Below are 15,270 nucleotides of genomic sequence, written 5' to 3'. Positions count from 1 at the left end.
TTGGAAAATATATGAATTTTCCAATATGTTTTGTGGAAAGCATAGTGTTGGAAGTTTCCTTGAGCTATAGAACATGTTCACCTTTATCAAATGTTGTACCTTTTGCATTAACATCGAACGCTTACATTAATTTGCTGCCTTCGGTAATAACTTAGAATAAGTCATATTTGGTGTTGTTACTCAGTAGTGGTGCTATGTCTTTTTGAAGCCTTGACCAGTGAGAATTTCTGCTGTTATAAAACATGTATTTGTGGAACTAGGGACATTAGAATGTTTTTAATTTTTTTATGTTTTCACACTCTGTGGTATTGGTCAAGGGGAAAATAAAGTTGTTTATTGTTGGTTTTTAGACCCATTGAACCTAATTTCCTAAGTTCTCACCGTAATAAATGTCTGCTGAAATTTTTTAGAGAGAACCACTGATCATAATTCCCTAATTTGATATTTTAAGGAGAACAGTGGGAGTGAAAGTTGTAGACCTCAAGTGTCTTAATCCTAATTAATTGATGAGTGAGTGTTCCCCCACCCCTTGCCCTACATGTAAAATTAAAAAAAAAAACTCAAATAATCAAAAGTTTTTGTCCTGAACTGTGATCCATGTGAATGAAATATCCCAGAGCAGTTTCACTGTTTTCCCCCATTGAAATACTGTTTTATGGATGTACGATATACATAACACAAGAACAAAAGGCTGTGGAGGGTGTGCCCCTCGAAAATTGTGTTTATTTTTGTATTAATAGATTTTGATCTTTTATGTAACTTAAAAGTTGTTTCAGTGTGGAAACCACAAACAAACAAGGTATTTGGCCTTAAAATATGGCCCAACTGAATATTATTTTCACCTCCCCCACTAATGTACCACTGTATTTACATACACATGGCTTAACTAAAACACCTAACCTAACCTATCCATGTCAATTTGCCGTGGCCATGTCATGCACTAACTCTGATTTCAACAATTTTTTTTTAATGTTTTTAGTTTTGATCTAGATAAGATACAATGCCACTTTTTCTTATCTGGACCTTATAATTTTGCAGTTACAGGAGGTCAATGTTTTAAGGATTTGATTATGCATGCTATTCCTGATCCTTCATAGTACATTAATAAAATAATTATATTTCAGCATACAACCTTCGTAGTTCCATGAATTTTTTCCGCAATTCAATCAAAGTGTACAGATTCAAAGAAAAATTGCTTGAAGACATGTGTTTTTTACACTGTTACAAGAATGATTTTACATAAACAAAATATGTCCCTTACTGCAAGAACCATCAAATTGCATAACTAAATATTTTAGTCAAAGGTGGTCCTTTGAACTTGATTGTATTTATGTTTCACTAATGCTCTTTAAGTATGTTCTAATATATTATGAAAAAAACGTTGTGGGGTTTTAAAGGCTTATGCATAAAATTTATGCTAACTTATGAAACATGCTAGTGGAGACTTCTATTGAAAACACTTATACTGCACATTAACCAAGAATTTTCTTAATTTATTGTAACTGTTAACAGAGAGTGACAATGATTATATTTATGACTGTTAAAGAAAACAACTGCATGAATTTTCATTCTACAACTTATATTTTGAAGATTTACATTCATTTGTGTACAGGGTATTCCAATAGATAGATAGTTTCATTGTCATTTAGAATGAGTACATTCATGGTTTGGTCCACCCCTTCAAAATGCTGGTGGGCTAAATCCGGCTGATACTTATAAATGTAATGTCGCATAACATTTAGTGGGTGAGGGAAAAGACATCCAGGCCATTCATTCTACCAAGGTGGCCACCATCTTGGAGTCAACATAATTTTCTTAAATGGAAAGGTTGTCATGGAACATATGAAAATAGGCCAGAATTTGTTGAAAAACATGACGGTTCAGTGTTATTGTAACATTATCACATCACAGTGCAAGGCAATGTCATAATAAATTTCATAGTGTTTAAATTTTAATGTAATTTGGTGTTAGTTTTACAATGAAGCATTTTAAATATTTTCCCTTGCAGTACTTGTTTTTCAAGCAAATAAGTCAAGTGAGAATTAACAAGAAAATTACATTCATATGTGGGCATGCTACTGTGCATATTTTGCAAGTTGTGATTTGCCAATTTTGAAAACAAAAATATTCATATTTCCATTGTCGGACTTTTTCATTGCATTAATTTCTTGATTTTTTCAATGTATAAACCCTTCCTGAGATCCTACCCAGATAACAAATAAATGCATGCATTAAGGGCATGTAGGAAAGTCTATCTTTTTCATGCCCTACTTTGGCTCCTAAAATCTGGAAATGCTTCAAAGAGCTTTTTAGCTCCAAGTCTAATCCTTTTAGTATTATGATGTTGATAAATTCGTATCTACAGTATATGCTCTATGATATCTAACACTGTTAAGAGCTGCAAGTTTATGAAGTAAGTATCATATTACGTATCAGATTAGTGCCTTATGAAGTTCTTTGTTGTAGGGAGGCAAGCTCTAACATAGAGCTTCAGCTGGGGAGGTTGCTGTATTCAACCATCACTAGCTCCAGCCCACATGGACCAACTTTTGCCACGAATATACATTTTTCTCGTGATATTTTTTTATTGGCCGCATTGCCCCACCCCCTCCCCATGCCTGACATGAAGATGACATAATATTGTTATCTGGGAATCCTTTATTTTCGATTTCATATGACCATCATTGGATTATTGAGATGGGTGATAACTCCAGATCTAGATGGTGAAAACTAAGAATAGTTTGTCATCTCTTGAAAGTTTACGTTAATAGTAGGGTCCCTCTTTTGATACCTAAAATTGCACTAGGAGGCAGTTTATCAAGCCTTTTGAAGATCTAGCTCCTTGAAAGTCAGTCTTAGCTCTATTATTGTGAACATTTGTACTGCCTTCTGTAGCTCGTGACACAACTCGATAGTTTTTCCTTCACTCATTATTCATGCTCATATTTAAGGCGTGTGCGACTTACTCATGATAATGTAATAAAAGTAGGGATGGCCAAATCTGTTCCTTTTTTCCTATGGAGTATATGGTCGTAAAGTGAGGAAGACGAAACTTTGTTAATAAATTCTACCTGAAAAAGGGAAACATTTTTAAACCCAGTGGCATGCAATGACCATTTAGATAGCCAAAGCACTCAATATATAATTTTTAAGTAGACAATAGTAAATCAAGAGGCAGGCTTGCCTTGATAAAAATCACAGCTGGTAATAGTTTAAATTAAAAGAATAAATATCAAAGTTAAAAATCACAACTGATAATAGATTAAATTAATAGAACAAATATTGAAATAATTAGACCTAATATCAATTTCACTATAAGCAAAATTTTATGGAATTTTAATTATCCCATTTTTTTCTAAGAAACAACGGGCAGAACACAGCTTGGACAAAAGCTCTTCTATAGTACACATTGTTCTACAGGGTCCTCCGTTCAGACTTAACAGCTGCCCGGACTCCAACTCCCGTCAAATCCCGTGCGATATCTCCGCTATGGAAACAGCTAGCTTCGAAATGACTTCAAGTTCTCACAATTATAGTTACAATTACATTCAAAGTAAGCATGTTAATTGTTACGGGGGATGTTGAAAATGTTGTCCTCGTGCATCCACTCATTTTTCGCATGATTTTAGGAAATTTGTGGGCTGGTCCTGGAGATTTGTTTTAAATTTTATGCAATAATAGGCTTACGATGTACCATAAAATGCCTTTTCTTGTTCCTTGGCCAGATAATGTAGGCGTTTGTTTAAAAATCGTCTCGTGATATTTCAGAGTGGTATTCATTGATTGATTGATTGAGTTGGTGTTTTAAGTCCACTTTATGCACAGTAAGGCTAATTGGGACTGGACCTACAGTTTAAAGTGGATCCGAACCACTGTGCCTCCACTGGGTATGGAACCTGGGACCCCTTGATCACAAGGCGACGATGTCACCACTACACCATCGAGGAGGAGCATAGAGTAATGTTGTCGCCTTGTAATCAAGGAGTCCCGGGTTCAATACCCAGTGGAGGCACATGGCACAGTGTTTCGGATCCCCTTTTAAAACTGTAGGTCCAGTCCTGATTAGCCTTACTGTGCATAAAGTGGATTTAAAACATCAAATCAATCAAAAACCATCGAGGAGGCACAAAAGTTGTAAACGAAAGAATGCATTGCCTTCCCGTGAAATTATTTGCACCTTATTAAATCAATATTGATTACAGCCTGCATGCAAAATCCAAAAATTTTCTTGCTCGCGTCATTGTTCTCTGTAATGCATTGTATGAGGGTCACTATTTATATTTTGAGCCTAACAATGAAAAAACAGGAATCTGGCATTGAAAACTGCTTTATTGTTTTTTGAAGTGTTCTCCTTTATGGTCAATACACTTTTGCATTCGTTCGAACCATTTGTCAAAGCAGTTTTTCCAATCTTCTTGAGACACCCCCATAATATGGTTTTTGAACGCATCAACGGCGTGTTCTGCCGACGAAAATCGTTGTCCACACAATTTATTCTTGACATTCGGGAACAAGAAGAAGTCATTGGGTGCCAAATCAGGACTGTACGGCGGATGACCCATCAATTCGATTTTTTGACTGTTCATAAAGTCGGTTGTTAGACGAGATGTGTGACAGCTGGCATTGTCTTGATGAAGAATGATCCGACGGCGTTTGTTTGTTTTCCGTATTTGACCGAAGACCTCTGGCAAACAAATTGTTGTGTACCATTCAGAGTTGACCATTCTACGTTCCTCTAAAGGCACAGTTGCCACATGACCAGTTTTCCTGAAAAAACAGGCGACCATTTGTTTCGATGTGCTTCGAGCGCGAACAACTTTTGTTGGATTGGGTTCATCTTGAAACACCCATACAGTCGACTGCTGTTTACGTTCTGGCTCCATGATTTGTCACCTGTTACAATCTTATATACATCTTTTGAAGCACCATGATTGTATTTATTGAGCATTTGTTTGCACCAATTGACGCGAGCGTCTTTTTGAGTTTTTGTCAAATTGTGTGGGATCCAACGAGAACATACCTTTCTCACAGCTAAATGATCATGTAATATTTTATATATGCTGGTGGAACTAATGCCTATGGTTGCCTCAATCTCACAGTATGTCACATGACGATCTTGCAGTATTAGGTTTTGCACAGTATCAATGTTTTCTTGAACAACAACTGATTTTGGACGACCTTCGCGAATCTCGTCGGTGAGCGAATGGCGGCCACGATTAAATTCGTTATACCAGCGTTTCACAGTGGCAAAGGATGGGGCTTCATCGCCAAATGGGGAAGTAAGTTGATCGATGCACTCTTGTCTTGATAATCCACGTCGAAAATCATAAAAAATCATTGCACGAAAATGTTCCCGAGTTAATTCCATTTTATTGTTGTCGCGCAATCTCCAAGGCAACATAAACAACACAAATGAAGCTATTGACAAAACATTTGAAGTACGTTATGGTCAATAATGCCAGACGATTCCGTGCAAACGTCAAATCGTGCCTAACTTCAATCAGTGTTGCCAAGGCTCAAAATATAAATAGTGACCCTCGTAAATGACCAGAACCACTATGTGCCTGAGTGAGTGGTATTCATATTTCACAGGTATAGTGTTCTTTTGTGACTTTTAGTCACAAGTGCTTATTTCGAAGATAACAGCTTTTTTCTGTGTCTAATCCATGAAAATAATGAAAAATGTTCAGCATGTTTACTTTGATTTGATATAATTTATTTTACTTCCCGTTTTGTGCCACTTTTTGCTAATTTGAGAAGATGGACATGAGTGATATGATGAAATTGATGAATGAACACTCACAAACATCCATTCCCAGGCCAGGAATCTAACCTGGGACTCCTGGCGTCGTAGGGTGATGTGCAGAACGATTAGTACTTATTTTGTATTATGTTCTTATTTGCCTGCTTATTTTGTGAGTTTTTAGTGCCTATCAATCCTCATCCTGTTTATAAGCCCTTATTTAACCTCCCTTAGATTTGTAGTAGTGATGACCGTGGATTGTGTAAATTATATAGGACACTGAAAAGTCTGATATAAAAATTATGTAACATTTTGAAAACAGTTAGTAATTAAACTTGCGAGAATCCTTTCAGTCTTTAATGATGAAAACGTTTCTTAATCGCAGAGACTTTATTTCTAAAAAAAATATATAACAGGCAAATTATTGTGTGGGTTCAAGCCGCACAGACTCTTTTAAGTTGACGCCACTGGCACTGTCCCCTATTTTTGTTTCACTAAACTACAATAATTTCTTTACGCTGAGTGTACTTCTGGCTTCATGGCAATACTGGCATCAAAAGCGTAGGGATGAGAGGGCACGGCCCTTAATAATTAAGAGAAAATATTTTTGAAGGTGGCAGATTGGACTCTCAAAGATGCCAATTTTTACTGTAATGGCCTACTATGTTATGTTAATTATTTGCAAATTCATTCGTGTAACAAATACAGTTACAATCATTAAAGTGTCAATTACAATTATAATCAAAATAAGCACGTACCTTGTCACAAGAGATGCTGGAAATGTTGTCCTGATGCACTCACACGGTTTTGGCATATTTTTCGGAAATATCCATTTACACGCAACAGTTCAGCTTCTGAAATTGCTACAGTTTCTCTCCTGATATTCTTCTTCAGCTCTTCTAATCTCTGAAGGTTTGTTGTATTGACTTTATTTTACAATTTCCCCTATAGATAAACACATTACTAACGCTAACTGATAAGTCAGGGTGACAAAAGAGGAACGGGAGAAGAAGCCACGTTAGTTTAGGGATTGAGATGTCGCGGGTTCAAGTTATGAGATGAGCTCGAAACACTTACCTCCATGTAGCCATGCACACTGAATCAGTTGATTTCGCTAAATTTGGCGGGAACCTGGGAAATGGCACAACATGTGATAAAAATGTGAGAGAAACATCTCAGAAATGTGAGATTGTTAAAGAAAGTGAAATTTAAACAAGGCTGCAAATCTGAAACTTAGAATGTACAACAATGGAACAAAAGCTCTCTCTCATTGATGAAAAACGACAGATGAAGGAAGACACTTCTTGTGATCAAAATACAAAATAAATACGTAAAATAGTATTAAAACTTTTCAAACTTACGTGAGTGAGTATATGTTAATCTGGACGACGTTTCGGAGGTTATACTTCAGGTCTAACTAGAATTCTGGATACCGGACATGGTGTCACGTGAAATAGTGTAAAATAGGAATATGGTTAAAGGAATCGGTAAAAAACACTTAAAAATCCTGGTTATTAAAATCATAAAAATCCCTATCCAGGTGAAACATTCTAAAAAATACCTATATTCAAAACTAAAAGACTAAAAACCAGGTGCCCACATGGCAGCCGAGGAACTCCCATCCAGCAGTAAAGTGAAGTGCATGGGTAATGGTCTACACTCGTGGAGTTGGAGATTACCTCCTCCCCCACGGGACTGATTCCCCTCAACCGCAACGTAACCAATCCAATGAGAATTTGCGTTCTTCCCCTACAACTCTCAAAACTTCGGCAGTGACATGAAAACCCAACTTAGCATAAATTTTACCGGCATTATCCCATTTTCTAAGAAAATGTATCCACCCCTCTTCCAAATTACAGTCATCCCTATTGAGCTTATTGCTACTTCCTGTGCATATATATGCTGCTTCATATATGTTCTGGTCCAATTTATTACTACTTTTTCTAATAACTTTCATTTTCATAATTTTATGCATGCTCTCAATAATGTGTTCCGCGATACCAGTTTTCGGAACCCCTTCTCTGATATCTTTATCATGCTCACCCCATTGGATTCGCATGCTCCTTCCCGTTTGTCCTACATTTTCCCTCCCGCATTCGCATACAATTTTGTAGATACCTTTCTGTTCTTCAGGGTCTTCTTTGTTCCCCCTTCCACCTTTCTTATATTCCGTAAAACATTTTTTGAATGCTACAGGGGGCTTTCATTTCACATTTCACACCGTATTCTTTCATTGTTTTTTCTATTCTTTCAGAAATTCCTATATCATGTTGTGATCAAAATGTGATAAAAGTATTGTAGGCCAGTGACTTATTTTCAAAGAAAATTAAATTTGGAAAAGGCTAGATATCCCTTTTCATAATGAGTTCAACAATGAACAAAAGGTCCCATTGTTGCTGGGAAAGGAGAGTTAAAGTCACAGTGTGTGTTCAAAATGTGATAAATATTGCAGGATGGTGAGTTTTTTTTCAAAGAAAATTAAATTTAGAAAAGGCTAGATATCCTTTTTTCAAAACGAGTTCAACAATAGACAATAGGTCCCATTTCTGCTTGGAAAGGAGAGATAAAGTCACAATTTTTTATCAAAATGTGATAAAAGAATAATTTCTTTTCAAATAAAATGAAATTTAGAAAGATAGGCTAGATATTCATTATTCAAAATGATTTCACAACAGAAATTGTTCCATTGTTCCCTGTAAATGGAACCTTGCTTCGTTAGAGAAGAATATTAATCGTGGATCAATTACGCCACCACTAGCATTCCCCATAATTCATTTACAGAAATTTAACTGACTCTCATTCTCAATTTGTTCACAAGGTTTTGCACGGTATTTCTGTGTGGAACGACATCTGGGAATTTTGTTGAAAATTGTCTACGAACATCCCTTCAAGGTTGTAATCAGATATGAATCGTACATAAAAACGTTTCGTTGTATTGTTTGATTGAGTTGGTGTTTCAAGTCCACTTAAAGGCTAATCGGGACTGGACCTACACCTTAAAGTGGTATCCTATCGATTATGCGCCTCCACCAGGAATCGAACCCGGGACCCCTTGATTACAAGGTGCCATCGGGGTGGCCCTTCGTTTTGCTGTAATGTGTGTGTATGTGCCATTATTTAAACTATAGCAGAAGACAAATAACACTTGGAACACTATATGCTTAATAAACACTGTATAAAACAATAGAAAATTGCAAGAACACTTGTATTTCCTAAATACATGCCAAAAACGAGTGGATGCATGAGTACAACATTTTCAACATCCCCATGACATTTAATGCTTATTTCGAATGTAATTGTAACTATAATTCTGAGAACTTGAAGTCATTTCGAAGCTAGCTGCTTTCATAGCAGATATATTGCACGGGATTTGAAGGGAGTTGGCACCCGGGAGGTTGTTAAGCATGCCGCATTCAAGGTGCCCAAGGCTGAATGGAGGACCCTGTATATTACAATTACTAGATACTACCTGGTACCTTCACACACTTTCATATACATTTGGCAAACCAAATCCGTAAACTGAGGAAAAACTAAAACAATTCAAGTTGAAACACTCCGATACAGTCTCTGTATAGAGTAGATTTACTCCCTGTCCGATACTAGCTTCGTTTGCAGCAGAAATACATGCACATGACCCGTGACCCTGAAGTGTGCACGCAACTGTCTGCCACTGCTGAACTGATGCGAAAGGAGGATCACTTTGGCTCAACCTCACTGCAGGGCTGCAGGGGCTGGTATTTGTTCTATGTTTAGTGAAGAAATGGAACGGTTTTATCTAGTTATTGTTGAATAATCATGTGATTATAATGACATAATATATTGTTATGGTATTCCATATTGCATGCCGAAGCAATGCTTCAGAAGCTTACATTGTATGCATGCCACTGGTTAAACCTCTCTCTCCCAAATTCGGATTGCCTTTGAAACCTGGGTAGTAAAATTTCCAAATCGAGATTTTTAAATTTTCCGCAATCTTGATATTTTTGGTCATCACTAGTGTGGAGGTAAGACATGTTGGGAAAAAGGTTCTCTGAGTAAGTATGTCTGTCACCTTGAGAACAAAAATCTTGATCAGTCTTGTCATCTGTAAACAGAAAACACAAAACAGCAGGAATTACTTTGTGTTTTGTAAAGCAAGGACTTTTTTTTTCTGAAATCAATATTTGAACTGCAGGATCAAAAAAATTCAAAGGAGAAATTCTATGAAGATCTACAATGGATCCAAAACTGCTCTTTTTCAGCACTAACCATGGGCAAATTTATTCTTATGCTGACATATATTTTTCTATGGACCATTGCTTTCATGTATTCTGTGTAAGTTGTTGATTGAGTTTGTGTTTTGAGTCCACTTTATGCACAGGAAGGCTAATCGGGTCTGGGCCTAGAGTTTAAAGTGGGATCTGAACCACTATGTGTCTCCACCAGGTATTGAACCCCAGACCCCTTGATTACAAGGTGATGATGCTAACACTGTGCCATCAATTTAACAATAGGTAATCCTTATGTAATACTAATAGCCATGCTGGTTTTATTATACAGAGTGGGCCCAAAAAAAAAGACAACCGAAGTCGTGTCCATGAGGACAGTGTATTTATTGCCCAATGACATGTTCCACATGATTGCCGTCATTGCAAATAACAAGTACCATCCATTAGATGAATTTAGACACCTCTGGGAGCCATGGTCATTGGATTCACCTCCCAGCACCGAGTCAATGTTCTCGCTTAGTTGTTCCAGAGTTTGGGGTACTGGTGAGAAATATTGTTCCTTCAACATTCCTCACAGAAATGCATCACACATCGTCAGGTCTGGACTTCTCAGAGGGAAAGGGAAGACAGTCCCTCTGGACACGAGGTATTCTGGAAACACTTCCTCTAACAGTGCCCTGTTCCCCAGGCCTATGTGTGGGGTAGCTCCATCTTGCTAGAAAACTAGCTGATGGAAATCCAGATTATTCAGATCACAAAATGTCTGTAAATTTGCATGAAACTACAGCGGGGAAGGAATAACCTGGCAGTAACGTCACTCCCTGGTAAGTCAGCGTTGCCAACTGCTATGAAAGGAATCATGGCATGAGTAAGTGTAGGAGCAGTAAAGATCACGGTGCAAACTACCAATCTTCAATTTAATGTTAGCACTGCTAGATGAAATAGTCATAATAATAATAATAAATAAATAAATAATTAAATAATAATAGTAACATTAATTAATTAAACACTTGCTGAAAGAACATGTTATATATTATTGCGTAAGGTATGTCAAAACAGGAAAGTGCAAAAATCCCGTACATTTAATCAGCAATGGGAAGCACGTCATCATCCTCCTGTTCTTCACTTGTGCAAGATAGACTGACATCATTGTCTGAATCTGAATCGTCGTCGACATACACAGTTAAGTTTTCAATTCTTTCTTCCAAAAGTCCATCCTTCTCTCGGTAAAATTCCTCCCATTTCTGTGAGTGTTGTACTGCTTTCTTCCAGTCCTCACTTGTCACCTGTCGGAAACCCTCTTCCATAAGTTCCTGAACGCCATTTTTTGTGAAGGTAATGTTATTCCTGGCGACATAATTTTTCACATTAGCCCAAATGAGTTCAATGGGATTGAGATCTGCATGCTATGAGGGAATTCTCAACACTTTGTGTCCGTTCCTTGCTGCAATTTCGTCCATGGCATACCTCTTATAAGCGACCTTGTTTATTTTTATTATTTCATATAATTCAGCTTTCAGCAAACCTTCTGCATGCGGAATATTGTGAGAAGGCAGCCACGACTTCATTTCATCCTTCCTGCTGTTTGATGTTGGGATTTTTTCCACTAACTTGTTGTGGTATGGAGCATTGTCACACACAATAACAGTTTGGGGGGCAGATTGGGAAGAAGCTGTTTTTCAAACCACAACATAAAATTGTTAGTGTTCATCTCCCCATGATAGTCCCCAGAAGTTGTTTTTGAAAGAAACACTAACTTCGCCCCCTCCACAAATCCACTTTCACCACCGGCATGCACAATAATAAACCTCGGACCCTTTCCTGTTCGCACTTTTAACTCCCCCCCCCCTGAATCTTTGGAATCCAGCCAAACTTTGGGGACAGTGGGGTGTGTGTTCACGAAACTTTCATCCATGTAAATGAAAGGCCGGCGGGGTTGCTCTCTGCTCAGTTTTTAACTTCAATCAAAAATGATCACCGCAAAGCAACAATGCTGTTTCATTCATTTAATTTTCTTATGATCATATGCAACGACCGACGCGAACCCTTAGAATTAATATTTTCTTGCAGTTCCTTCATCAGTTTATCTACGGTGACAACAACGCCTTTCGTGTATAAATCATGGATTATTCGGCGCACGACTGCTTCATCAAATAATCCAGATTTGTTACACGTTGCTGGGCATTCGGTCGTTTTTTGCCTGGCGTTGAAAAAGGTTTACCGCTCGCACTCGCAACACTTTTGTCTTTCTCCTTCAAAATTCTCCACACAGATTTTTCACTGACACCTGTTGCCACAGACGTTCTGTGAACAGCCGTTGTTTTGTTTTCATCGCAATCAGAGTTCTTATACACATTGAAAACTATTTCTCTTGCATCACTGTGCAAGGGCATACCTTTATTTACACCACTGCTCATTGTACAACAATGACAAAACCAGCAAAAAAAAACCCTCGCTAACAAAGAAACAAAATAGGCTGCAATCACTCGCTCATAGCTGTGGTTTGTTTCGCAAGACTAATGTAACAGTTTGGGGGTTTGCACGCCTGCATCACTCCTCTCGGAATGATTTCGATTGGTTTGCACGTCACCTTGTCATCCGCTCTAGCGAATGAGCCTTCGCTTCTGGAAGGAGAGGTGAAGGTGGGAGATGATGTTACTGCCAAGTTATTCCATCTGTGCTGTAGATGATGACCTGCTCCCTGTATACTGCTGTCATTACCATTCTTGGTTTACCAGCTTCATCTTGAGTGTAATAGGGTTCAATAACACCATGACTTGACATCGCCGCCCACATGGATACTTTCTTGGAATGGAGTGGCCTTCGTGCGTACTCGACGGCTTTTGCCAACCTAGAAAGCCCATGTTGTCATGACCACAGAACATGACATTACACTAATCCGAAAACCACTAATCATCCATGTAATGTGGATCCACATACAGATTTCGTAACACACATCTACAGTACTGCATGCGAGCATGAAAATCTGGAGGCTTCAACTACTGAAACACCTGTATGCGATACGAATGAGCACCAATGCCTTTCCCAATATGATGGACACTGAAAAACAAAAATACATTAAGAGTATTAAATTTTGTCTACTTACGTAAGTGAGTATGTATTCATTGTAAACTACGTTTCGGAAGCTTTACTGCTTCCTTCTTCAGGTTGTATTTTAGGCTCGGAACATCAAGCCACGTTGGAGAAGTGTCTTAGAGGATACTAGATCTTTGTGTTGGAGATTAACATGTTTTTTCACATGAGCTTTAAGGGTTTTTAACAAAGGTAGGTTTAAATTTATAATGTTGAGCACTGTGAAGTGTTTTTAACGCCAACCTTTTACCTAGTATCCTCATAAAACACTTCTCCGACGTGGCTTGATGTTCCGAGCCTAAAATATGACAACCTGAAGAAGGAAGCAGTAAAGCTTCCGAAACTTAGTTTACAACGAATATATACTCACTTATGCAAGTAGATGAAATTTAATACTCTTAATGTATTTTTGTTTATAGATAGTGAGTAATATGCACATAACCAATATGCTATTGCTGGACACTGGTCCGTTCTATCTCTTTTGACATACGCTAATTGCTTTTCTTTGGTGACTGCAGAACTTTAACAAGCACATGACATTTTCGTTTGTTCTGGTGCTTTGTGGGTGCCCAGATCATCCTTTATTGTGATTTGTCACTGACCCTGTTCATCGGAACATGTCCTCGCATTTCAAGAAGGTTTTCTTCCAAGGTGCTGGTTGCTGAAAATGCTCTTCAAACACATGATGTACAGCTGCCAAGAATGGTCCACCATTCTGACATAATACTACACACTCCAAATCCATTCTGCTAATGTGTACTGCCGAATGGTGATCTGTCAGTCAGCAATTATCTGTAACATGAAACATTACATCCACTGCCAAATCAACGTAAATCACAAACTTCATCTCATTTCCATGTTTCGGTTATCTTTCTTTTGCCCCATCCTGTAGAATTTTATGAGCGTTGGAAGTTGTCTATATTTTCAGTTTTTTTAAAATACCAGGTCTTACAGATATAGTTCACAAGGGCCTTGTGTATATAGTTTGCACAGGGCCTTCTGTTTCCTAACACTGGCTCTGATTCTAGTAATACTTGATATAGGCACCTACTAGTGTAAACGTGGCAATAGTTCATCAATAAATTAAAAATTTATATCAGTTTTCACCTATTGCACAATTAATTCTTAAGTACGATGGTCATTCACTAAATAAGTTTCCTATGTTGTAATATTTTTATTTGGTAACCTATACATGCAAACTTTACATGTCTGGATCAGTACATACCTGTACTACTTTTCAACATAATTGCCTTGCACATTGAGGCATTTGTCCCAATTCTGCACAAGCTTATCAAAGCCCTGTGCAACACTTGTCTTACTGCAACCTGGACTTTTTCATCAGTTGAGTGGTCCAAAGGAAAATGTTCAACGTGTTGTCCACCTCACGAACCTTGTTTCTTCTGTTCCTCTGGATCAATTCATCTACTTTTGTGATATTCTCATCAGTGGAGCCAGTTGAGGGATGACTGGATTGAACTTCATCAAAAGTCCCTACTCTGTCTTCGGTGAACATGTTGCACCACCTTCTGACCATCTGCACAGACATTACAGTGTCACCATACACAGCAACCAGTTTCCTGTGGATATCAAGCCATTTGCCCATTCGTACCGAATCACGGCACGCACTTCTTCCTGACACCAGCTGTCCAATACATGTGCACCTACCATGCTGCCCTCCTCTCTAACGGTGCAAGCCTGGCATTTCACGATGTTCCGTCATTTCCTTTCCCTCTGCGCATGTGCCTTCAAGTATGCAGAAATGCCTATCGTTCCTTGAAGGTGACAGATAGGGCTCATCAACTATGTGCATAGTGTTACTTATTATTTTTGTAACAAATTTTATGGCACAGGGAAACTTATTTATTGAACGACCTTTGTAACATGTTGAAACACATTGATACATATAAAAAAAAGCAAGAAATCTTTTAATATGAAATCCTTACAGGACAAAACTATTTACCTTTGCTTAGTGTATTTTGCTAATGCATTTTGTAATGTTGTAATGATTGTGAAAATAGCTTTTCACTTGCAGCATCCTATTTGTTCCTTGTAACCTAGTGGAAATAGTATTGCTTTACAGAAATATCTAATGCAGGGAAGAAGCACAAACAGTCTAGTAATTTGTCCAGTGAAGACAATTTATGCAACAGAATTTTCATTTTGTTTGCCAATTCACAATTTGCCAACCTCAGCCTGGGCATGAATATTCTTTGTGAGTGTCCATCA

At 37.8% G+C, this 15,270-nt stretch overlaps 1 protein-coding gene across 2 annotated transcripts in view; it reads left to right on the top strand.

Annotated features, from left to right (window-relative positions):
- The window catches only part of LOC145984303 (uncharacterized), a 141,833-nt gene that overhangs the window by 37,274 nt on the left and 89,289 nt on the right, over nucleotides 1–15,270 (top strand). The gene's annotated exons all lie outside the window — the stretch shown is intronic.

This window comes from Lepisma saccharinum, chromosome 2, assembly GCF_977018435.1.
Source record: "Lepisma saccharinum chromosome 2, izLepSacc3.1, whole genome shotgun sequence".
NCBI classification, from domain to species: domain Eukaryota; kingdom Metazoa; phylum Arthropoda; class Insecta; order Zygentoma; family Lepismatidae; genus Lepisma; species Lepisma saccharinum.
This window is presented reverse-complemented; position numbering and strand designations above follow the sequence as displayed.